Below are 10,926 nucleotides of genomic sequence, written 5' to 3' on the forward strand. Positions count from 1 at the left end.
GCAGTAACTCTACCACTGCGCCACCGTGCCACCCTTCAATAAATTAAAATCTTATATTCAAAATGAATATTCTGACTTTGTTAACTTCTCTCTAGAATATGACATTTTTGATACTGCCTTGTTCTTCTAGGGTCCAAAAGGGTCACCAGGTCCAACAGGAGAAAGAGGACCACCGGTAAGTGAACATTGATAATGTTACGTCAAGTGCTCAAATTTTCAACACAGCAATCAAGCTGATTATAATATCTATTGATCATTGCAGTTGTTGTAATTTGGTCAACATTTTGTACTCTTGTTTTATATTCATTACTTGATCGAGAAATAATTTCATTCCATAATTCCATATTAAAGGTAGGTTGGAGTGCCTGAGAGAAGTATTTATGTGACTATTTAACCTGTCATTTCCTCGGGCACCCATTAGTTCTAGATGAAGGATGCAGTATAGTTCGACTGTCTCATAATGGGACGGTTGATATAAACGTAAGAAATACGAACAGGAGTACATCACATGTCTGCCAGAGCATTAGTTGCTTATCAACAAGATCATGTTAATCTCATTTTGGCTTCAAATGTACTTTCCAGTCGATTGCTCATCGCCCTTGACATCCCTATTGTCCAAAAACCTGTCATCTCAAATTCAGTGACTCAGGCTCTATAGCTTTCTGGTTTAGAGAATTTAAAACTGTCCTGAGCTTCCAGTTGAAGAAATACCTCCTCATCTCTGTTTTAGATTTCTTCATTCACAAACAATGTGCCTTCTTCTGGATCGCCTCACAGGAGAAAGAAAAACACTGGATATTAAATCCCTGAGAATTTTAAGCAAAGAAAGCTGGAGGAATTCAGAGGTTTGAGCTGCATTTCTACGGCCGTGGTGGTGGGGAGGGGGTTGGTGGCGGGGAGGGGGAGAGAAGCACAAGCTGCATTTGTGCGAGAGTCAATGCTTGGTCTTGATTATTTTGCGGTAGGAATGATCAACATTTTAGATCAAGACCCTGTGTCAGGACTGACCGTGGAGAGGAAAGATAATCAGTGTGGAGAGGGGATGGGTGAAACAGAGGCCAGTAGGTGATAGGTGGATCAAGGAGGGGTGAAGGATGATGGTCAGATAAAGCCAGGTGGGGGAAAGGGAGGGGGAGGGGTGGAGTAGGTAGACAGACAGATTTCAGTGATATTTTGAAGCAAAAAGGGGCATATGGAGCCTGATGAGGGGAGGGGAAGGTGAAGGTAATGACAGCTGCTAGAGGCACAACCCTGACAGTACCTACTCCTCTTTAGACTGGCTTCCCTCACCTCACACCTCTTCTTTCATATTCTCATTCCTGATGTAGGGGCTTGACCTGAAATGTGCATAGTTCCCATCACCCCCATAGACGTTGTTTGACCTACTGAGTTCATCCAGTGGATTGTTTCTTGCTCCAGAATCCAGCATCTGCAATCTCATATGTTTTCTTCAGAATCTTGCATATTTCAACAAGATTAACGTCTTAATTGGAGATGGAGATTTTTCAGTACATTGACATTTCCTGAATTGCAGTTAACCACATTGCAGTTAAACATTCTCCAGGTGTGGCTCGTTTAAGGGGAGAGTGCGGCATTGTAACAACTGGTGCTGTGGTGGCCTGGGTTTAGGTGGACAAAGCAGCGATAGAAGGAAAGTTACTGATCATCCACCTCACTTTTTCACTGGATACCAAAGTTCATAAAGGCAGAATATTATGAAGTTATTCATTGCACAGTCCCTCTGTCCTTGCCTAACCTTCCTGCCTTCAGAACAGCTAAAGCTAGTGACTTCCGATTGATCCCATCTAATCCTTCCCTGGAGGTAAATAGTCTGCACCAGGAATGTTGAAAGAGGCCTCTCCTCATTGGGCAGTGAGAATCCATTGTGAAGCACAGTCCTGCAAAGCATGATAGCCACACCAGTAAAAGGAAAGGTTAGCAAAATAATGTATGAAAGTTAGTAAAGTAAGAATGAATATTAAATATAATGAATTTAAAAAAGTTATATTGATTTTAACAATAATGTAATTGGAAAATATTTGAGTGAAATATCAGAAAATTTAGTGGTTTTGCCTTGACAATCACAAATTACAATGTTAAGTATAATCTTCAGATGTTTAATTGGCTTGGAATAAAGATTTCAAGATATGTTAAGCTTGTTGTCATGAACTGTTAGCAATTGTGCAATCTGCATTTATGGAATGTGAATTGGGTTTATTATTAATCCTGTAAGAATGCAAGGGAGTCTTTGAATGAATAAATTAAAATCTGCACGTACATTGTTCTTGATCAGTACAGACTGTGTGTTGTGGGATAGGTCTGCTGGCTGCAAGGTTTGTTTTATCTTGATTGTTATAAGTAAAGACACGCTGTTGAGATTCTTGATATTTAACTCTTAGGCTGTCATGATCAATCCCAATATTTATAATAGTGTGACATTGAGTCACACAGCATGGAAACAGCAATTCTGCCTTCCACATCCACGCCAACCAATGGGCACCAATCCAGATTAATCCTATCTTCCTGCTCGGCCATAGCCTTTGATGCAAAGGTGATTTAAGTGCCCATTTAGACACTTCTCAAATACTGTCAGTGACTCTGCTTCCACCACTCACTCTGGCAGTGTATTCCAGGTACTCACCACCTTGGGTGTAAAAGGTCCTGCTCAGATTCTTTCTAAACCTCTTCCTCTTGCCCTAACTCTATGTCCACTAGTTTTATTCATCTGAGGGAAAAAAATCCTGCAGTCTGCCTCATCTATGCATTCCATAATTTTATATTCCTCAATCATGTCTTCTTCTTAATCTCCTCCGTTCCCGTAAAAACAGATCTAGTCTATAATGATAATGAATGAAGACTAAAACATGATTTATGTTGTTTAACGAACACCATAATAGGAATTTCTGAGTAGTTTCCAGATTTAGCTGACTTAAAGCTCTGAAATGAATATTTGACCCTTTGTGTGGTACTTAAATACATTATTCCAGATAAATTCTGATAATGATATAAGAATCTTAAACACATGATTAAGGCATAAGACCCATCTAAAAGGTAATTAATTATATGCTAACATGCTCGACATATCAAGAGCAATAAACTATTAATTATAATACCTTAGATAGATACAAAATGCTGGAGTAGCTCAGTGGGTCAGGCAGCATCTCTGGAGAAAATGCATGTGATGTTTTGGGCCTGGAACGTTCTTCTTTGATATAATACCTTGCTGGCTTATGGAGGGGCATATGTGTGTTTTTAATGCAAATGTGCCCAAATATTGCTTGAAAAAATCATTGCTTGAAAAAATAATGTTAAAAATCTTAATTATGTTGTCTTTATCATTGCAATAATTAAGAAAAATCAGAATATTTTAATTATTTTTTAACAGGGACTAGCTGGCCCAGCTGGCGAGCAAGGTCCTGAAGGAATCCGAGGCCCAAAGGTAGGGGATGTTTGTTGCTTGTGGTGTTGAATTTTCATCAGAAATATATGAAATACAAATATACTTTACATTTGATGAACTTCATCAATAAAGATCGACATTTGCAAAAATAAGAAAGCAATGCGCATCTGTTTATTTTTTTCATATTCACCAGTTGTTAAATGTTGCTGCATCCTAAACACAAGTCAAAAGTGATATGTTTATTGAATCCTCATCTTAGGTCTCACTGGAACAAGGCTTAATATGATGCAATGAAGTTTCAATTGATGATTTACAGTATGTTCGCATGTTTAACAACGAGATGGATGTTTGTGAAAACTGAGGTGGTTTATGATTTATGTGAATTAATCGTATTTGGTGTTGGATGGTTAAACTAGAAATTATCTTGGTGTAACCAAACTTGCATATTTGATCCATGCTATAGTAGAGAGCAAAGTTGGAGAAGATCTACTGTGAAAATCTATTTGGTGGTTGGGTGGCGTAGGAAAGTGTGGGTTGATTAAAATAGCGCGAGGGAGATGAATACAGGTTTTGTTTTTGTGGATGAAATACCAGAGCTGCCAAAGATAGCTGTTTTCAGAAAATCGTGTGGTGAGACTAGAGTGAGTCTTTGTCGCAGTAACCAGCAGCATAAAATGTTATATATAGCAGATCAATATGCTGGAGATAGAAATCCTGAAAGTTTATGGCTGGAAGTGATTGTTGTGTGATGAGCTATCAGAGGCTGGAGAGGGTTTTGGGGTTGATTCAATTTCCACTAGAATCCTGACAATTTCTGGTTCAGTTGGAAAGCTTAAATGATTCAAAGAGAGGCCTGAAATAATGCAGCACCAGAGGCAGCAAAGTGAATCGCGCACAAGTGAGGTGAATGAAATAATGCAGCAACAGAGACAGCATAGTGAATCGCATACACGTGAGGGGAATGAAATCCTCATTTCTGCTTAAAATTTATGAACCAGGCATTTGAATTATGCCAATCTAACAGAAAAATAAATCAATGCCAATTTTAGATTTAGAATTAATTAATTCTAAGAAAGAGTTCCAAATAACTCTTTTCAGCTGTGGCATTTCTAGATGACAAATAGTCTTTGTTGTCTCGCATGGAACCACAACCATTCTGGTCTGTTTAAGGAGTTATACTTGAGAAACAGTAGTCTTTTCAAATGTTCTCTGTGCTTTAATCAATCCATAAAATTATTGACTTGTTCCTGAATCCAAACAGAATATTTTCGGGATATTTTCTGGAAAATTGACTCCTAACTATTTGGCACAGTGCACTTCTTATTTCCAAACTATTCATTTTTAGTCATTTGACTATTTTTGGGACAAAAAGCGGAATCTGGGACAAAAAGAAGAAATATTAGTAGCATTTAGCATGTTAGGAAACACGAACACCAGAAAAAAATTGAAGCTTTACTCTTCAACAGAATTGTAGCCAATATCGGAAAAGGAACAATATAAAGATAAGTGAGAAAATAAACATGCATATGCATGCACATAATACAAAAGAAATAGAAAGATTTTAAATTACTCAAGTAGGAAAATAGTGAGGGGGATGGAGTGGGTGAGTAGGTGATGGGGGAGGAGGGGAGTGGGGGAGAGGTGGGTGCTAGACCAATGCTGAATAGCTTTGGGGGGTTGAGGGGGGATGGCGTGGGTGAGTGGGTGAAGGGGGGTGGGTGGGGGGAGGGGGGATAAGGGGGTTGAGGAGGAATGGTGGGTGAGTGGGTAAGGAGGGACAGGGGAGGTGGGACATAATCCTAATGGTAATATCAGACTTTAGACTATCATGCCCTCCAAGACTAACCCTATTGTAGATTCAGTAGGCATGCAGTTGTATCTGCTACCATTATCCCATGCCCACGCTAACCTGTCCCAAATTGCTGGATAATTGAATTTACATCCTCTCATACCAGAGTTTTCCCAGGAAAGCATCGCTAACTTCAGGTACAATGCAAGGGGCTGATCTGCTTTTCTGAAAATTGTTTCATTGCTATTGGGCTTTGCCCTGGCTGGATCCCACTTGCAACTACCTGGATGCCAGAATATCTCTGCAGTTTCAGCGTACTGGGTGTAGACTAAGAAGTGCATTGTAAACTTTTAAGTGGAAAGATGGTGCCCTAATATTGCTTTCTGACAACATTTGTCTTATTAGAATAAGATATTACAAAGAAGATGCTTCCCTATACGAAGCATCAGTAATGATGACAAATAACAATGTCTGTTGTATCTGGTCATTGTATCTTGAGGGATTTGGTGTAGAGATATTATGGGCAAGAAAGTAACAGAATCACGAGTAATTTTTGCTTCATAGTTCCGACCAGCGAATGACTGTTCAGCAGCATGTATGACATTATCACTCATTATTAGCCCTCCTCTTCCATTCCTTCTGTCTATTATGCTTTGAATTAATTCAAAGAATTGAGTATGACTTTAGCTCCCAGCAGCTAAAATGCCATTCAAAGTAAGTGTGGCACCTGGAGAAAGAGGACAGTTGCTGGAGATTTGAGCTGTTTTTGTGTTGAACAATAGTGAGAAATGTCTGCCTGTATCCTATTTATCATATAGTTAAAGCGTAGGTTAAATTTAATTTCTAGTCATTAATTTTTCCTATAAGAATAAATATTGTTTGATTACCTTGTTTTTCTCTTTTATTTATTGTTTGCATTTTTTCCTAAAGGGTGATCGCGGTCTTACTGGTTTAGATGGCCCAATAGGAAACCCTGGAATTGGATACCCAGGAACACAGGTAATTAACAGCATCCTCGCTTTACCTGTAATGGAAATATTTGTCAAATTATTTTTCTCAGCTCCATGTTTTCATTTCCGCTGGGTATTTGCAAGACAAATATTGGTACGTAATCAGCAACATATTACAAGAGGCAAACGTAAAAATTCCAAGCTCTTGCGCCACACCATTTGTTATCCAAATTTTAGCCTATTTTTGAGAGCAATATCCAACCCACCAATCATTCAATCAGATCCAGTCTACTTTCATATGACAACTTGTTTAATATAATAAAATGTCAAAGTTCTGCAACAGGAACAAGAAGTTTAAATTCTCCATGCTGAGAGTTTTAGTGTTAGGTAGACCAGGACAAGTGAAATGGGATTTGAATACCAGAAATGATGAATATTGAATGCTGTTTGTTAAAACAAAATACTGTTTAACATGCCAATAGAATGCTGGCATATAATTCAGGGGTGGAAGTTATTTGATTGCTGCACAGAACTCTAATTGATGTCATGCTACTGGGCACCACAAGTCAGAGAGGACACATTGGCTTTGTGTTGTGTTTTCTATGTATTTTTTTAACTAGAATAAAATTATGGTGGATTCGATAATAGGTGAACAGTTTAGCAATGTGAAAATTAAAAAAAACTAATTTTATAATATACTAGACAGGATGAGCAGAACATTGGCAAGTAAAATAACAACTTCTTTGAATTCAGTGGCCACAAAAGGATGGGCAACCACAACTGCAGGTGGACGACCATGCAGAGATTAATGTACAAAAATCAACAGTTTGTTGTAATTCTGCAGGGCTTCAGTGAAACCACATTTAGATTTGGTATTATTGTTTAAAAAGGGATATAATTGCTTTGGAAGCAGTTCTGAGATGATTCACTTGGTTGATTTTGGTGGTAATAGTTAACCTAATGTGGCAAGATGGAATAGACTGAGCATGTATCCTCTCCAGCTTACAAAAATAAAAGTTATTTCATTACATGTACAAGGATCCAAGAGAGAAAGGCAGAGTAGATTCCGAGAGTTACTTTTCTTGTAGAGGGTCTCAGGAGACTTTGGACTTCGAATGAGGAGACGTTTCTTTACTCACAGGACTGTAAGATGGGGGAAGCCCACAGAGTCTCAGGAAGAACTTGCAAACGCCACATAGGAAGTCAGGATTCAACCTGGGTCACCGTAGCTATGAGGCAGCAGCTCTACCATCTGTGTCACTGTATTAACTGTACCCCTTGACCTCGAAAACATTTAGCTAAGCCGTATTTGATAAAGTGAAAAGTCTGAGCAACATGTATTATGGGTATTTTGATAACAGGTATTCAGAGAAAGAGAATAGCATGGCATTTGTTACAAAGAAAGAGTTCTTAAAATCAAAGACAAATAGCCAAAGAGTTAACAGGTTTATAATGAAAATTCATGAATGGAACTTCTGTAAATCAAAGAAACCCTGCATAGCCTACTCCCATTTCCATTTTGAATGCTGTTTGTTAAAATAAAATATTGTTTAACATGCTATTAGAATGCTGGCATATAAATAGGTAGGTAGAGATACAGTGCGGAAACAGGCCCTTCGGCCCATCGGGTCTGCCACGACCAGCGATCCCCGCACATTAACACTATCCGACACCCACTAGGGAAAATGTTTACATTTACCAAGCCAATTAACCTGTACGCCTTTGGAGTTTGGGAGGAAACCGAAGATCTCGGAGAAAACCCACGCAGGTCACGGGGAGAACGTACAAACTCCATACAGACAGCACCCGTTGTCAGGATCGAATCTGGGTGTCCGGCGCTGCATTCGCTGTAAGGCAGCAACTCTACCGTTGCGCCACCGTGACGGCCCTATAATTCATGGATGGAAGTTATTTGATTGCTGCACAGAGCTCTAATTAATGGAGCACGTCAGGGCACCATAACTGAGAGAGGACACATTGGCTTTGTGTTGTATTTTCTCTGTATATATTTTTTGTAGAATAAAATTATGGTGGATTCTATAATGGGTGAACAGTTTAGCAATGTGAACATTTTTAAAAACCTGATTTAACAAGAAATGTTGGCAAAACATTAATTTCCTACTGAATATAGATTTTCTTCTTTTGAATAAGGGTCAAAATAAAGTTTTATTGTATAAAAGAAATTAAGCAATTTTCTTTGTCCATATTTTTAACGTGTTTTAAAACCTTTAGGAAAACATTAAAAAAGTGAATTTATTCACAAAATGCTGGAGTAACTCAGCAGGTCAGGCAGCATCTCGGGAGAGAAGGAATGGGTGACGTTTTGGGTCGAGACCCTTCTTCAGACTGATGTCAGGGGGGCGGGACAAAGGAAGGATATAGGTGGAGACAGGAAGATAGAGGGAGATCTGGGAAGGAGGAGGGGAAGGGAGGGACAGAGGAGCTATCTGAAGTTGGAGAAGTCGACGTTCATACCACCGGGCTGCAAACTGCACAGGCGAAATATGAGGTGCTGCTCCTCCAATTTCCGGCGGGCCTCACTATGGCACTGGAGGAGGCCCATGACAGAGAGGTCAGACTGGGAATGGGAGGGGGAGTTAAAGTGTTGGGCCACCGGGAGATCAGTTTTGTTAATGCGGACCGAGCGCAGGTGTTCAGCGAAGCGATCGCCGAGCCTGCGCTTGGTTTCGCCGATATAAATAAGTTGACATCTAAAATGAGGCCCGCCGGAAATTGGAGGAGCAGCACCTCATATTTCGCCTGGGCAGTTTGCAGCCCGGTGGTATGAACGTCGACTTCTCCAACTTCAGATAGCTCCTCTGTCCCTCCCTTCCCCTCCTCCTTCCCAGATCTCCCTCTATCTTCCTGTCTCCACCTACATCCTTCCTTTGTCCCGCCCCCCTGACATCAGTCTGAAGAAGGGTCTCGACCCAAAACGTCACCCATTCCTTCTCTCCCGAGATGCTGCCTGACCTGCTGAGTTACTCCAGCATTTTGTGAGTAAATCGATTTGTACCAGCATCTGCAGTTATTTTCTTATATTAAAAAAGTGAATCTATCTCCTGTAAATTTATCAGTGAGATGTTTTATCAATGCCAGCAGCACCAAGTAAATGGATTGTCTTTATGTCCTTAGGGTGTAAAAGGTTCACAAGGTCAACCTGGTCCACTTGGTCCACCTGGGATTGGAGAATATGGAGTACCCGTAAGCACCATTATCTCTTTTAAAGCATTGTGATATTATCGTGATATTGGTACATATCATTAACCATAAGCTACTGAAAAAATGTTTTAATTGCTGCAATAATTTAACCTGTGTTATGTTACTGTTCAGATTTTCACAGTTGTAACCTAGTTGAAAATAATGAGCCTGGTTTTATGGAGGTTGAAAGGGGACATGCACAGTGTATGATCATTTTACATTGAGGACTATGAAAGTCTTAACTAGATTAGTTGATGGAATGGGGATATGCTGTAAAATATGTAGTTTGGTTCCTACAATAGGATAAAGCTTCCACTTGATGATTTTGGAAGCATACCAAACTGTTGAAGCACACCAAACATTCCCTAGGACTTAATGTCCAATTAATTTAGGTATGTTTTTCTTTAAAGATCCTTTTCATACGTCCCAATGTTTACCAAGACCTACAACTCCCAGTTCCAAGAGCGCCCTTATGTGCTGTGGATCATTGAGTCACCCATCCTCAATAACACTGTCTAATCAACCTGTTTTTGGACCTTGGTGGTTTCTGGAAACAAGTGCATAATGCTACATGGTAGAAATTTTCAGTGAGCTTAACGATGTTAGGTGATTGAGACAAAGCCCCTTCTTTAAATGAATACCCCATGCTGAAGTCTTCAGGCCAAAGTCTCTTTTTAAAGACTGCACGTTGTTTCCATTTATGATGGCAAAACAGATGTCTTTAAATAGCAGTAATAGTAATGAATACTTCCCTAAATGAACTGACCAAGAAAAATCTCCCCTAAATATCTCCTCTGACCATGACTTGGAATATGTTTAATGGAGCAGGTGCAGAGCAATAGCAGGGTGCTGCATAACATAGACACATCGTCTTTCTTTCTTTTGTATGTCAACTACAACAATCAAAAGTGGCAATTGGTGCTTCAGAGTACCGTAGTTGATGCTTTGCTGCAAATTTTGCCAGTTCCGTAGAATTACCCAGGGTGAACGACAAGGATGTAAAGCAGCTCCCACCCTAGACACATTGTGATTTATCTGTTGGCTGACACTAACTTGGAATGGTTGGGAAGTTGACACAGCTGAAGATGTTTTATCATGCACTGGGATGGAAAACCCAAGGTCAACACCTGCATTAGAGAAAGAAGATTGAACTTTGTTGCCTTTCATCACAGTGAGGAATGTGGAATCCACTGTGGTGGAAGTTAAACATAGAAACATAGAAAATAGGTGCAGGAGGAGGCCATTCGTGATCATTGTGATCAAGGCTGATCGTCCCCAATCAATAACCCATGCCTGCCTTCTCCCCATATCCCTTGATTCCACTAGCCCCGAGAGCTCTATCTAACTCTCTCTTAAATCCATCCAGTGATTCGGCTTCCAATGCCCTCTGTGGCAGAGAATTCCACAAATTCACGACTCTCTGGGTGAAAAGGTTTTTTCTCACCTCAGTTTTAAATGGCCTCCCCTTTATTCTAAGACTGTGGCTTCTGGTTCTGGACTTGCCCAACATTGGGAACATTTTTCCTGCATCTAGCTTGTCCAGTCCTTTTACAATTTTATATGTTTCTATAAGATCCCCTCTCATC

This window comes from Rhinoraja longicauda, chromosome 2, assembly GCF_053455715.1.
Source record: "Rhinoraja longicauda isolate Sanriku21f chromosome 2, sRhiLon1.1, whole genome shotgun sequence".
Taxonomy (NCBI): Eukaryota; Metazoa; Chordata; class Chondrichthyes; order Rajiformes; family Arhynchobatidae; genus Rhinoraja; species Rhinoraja longicauda.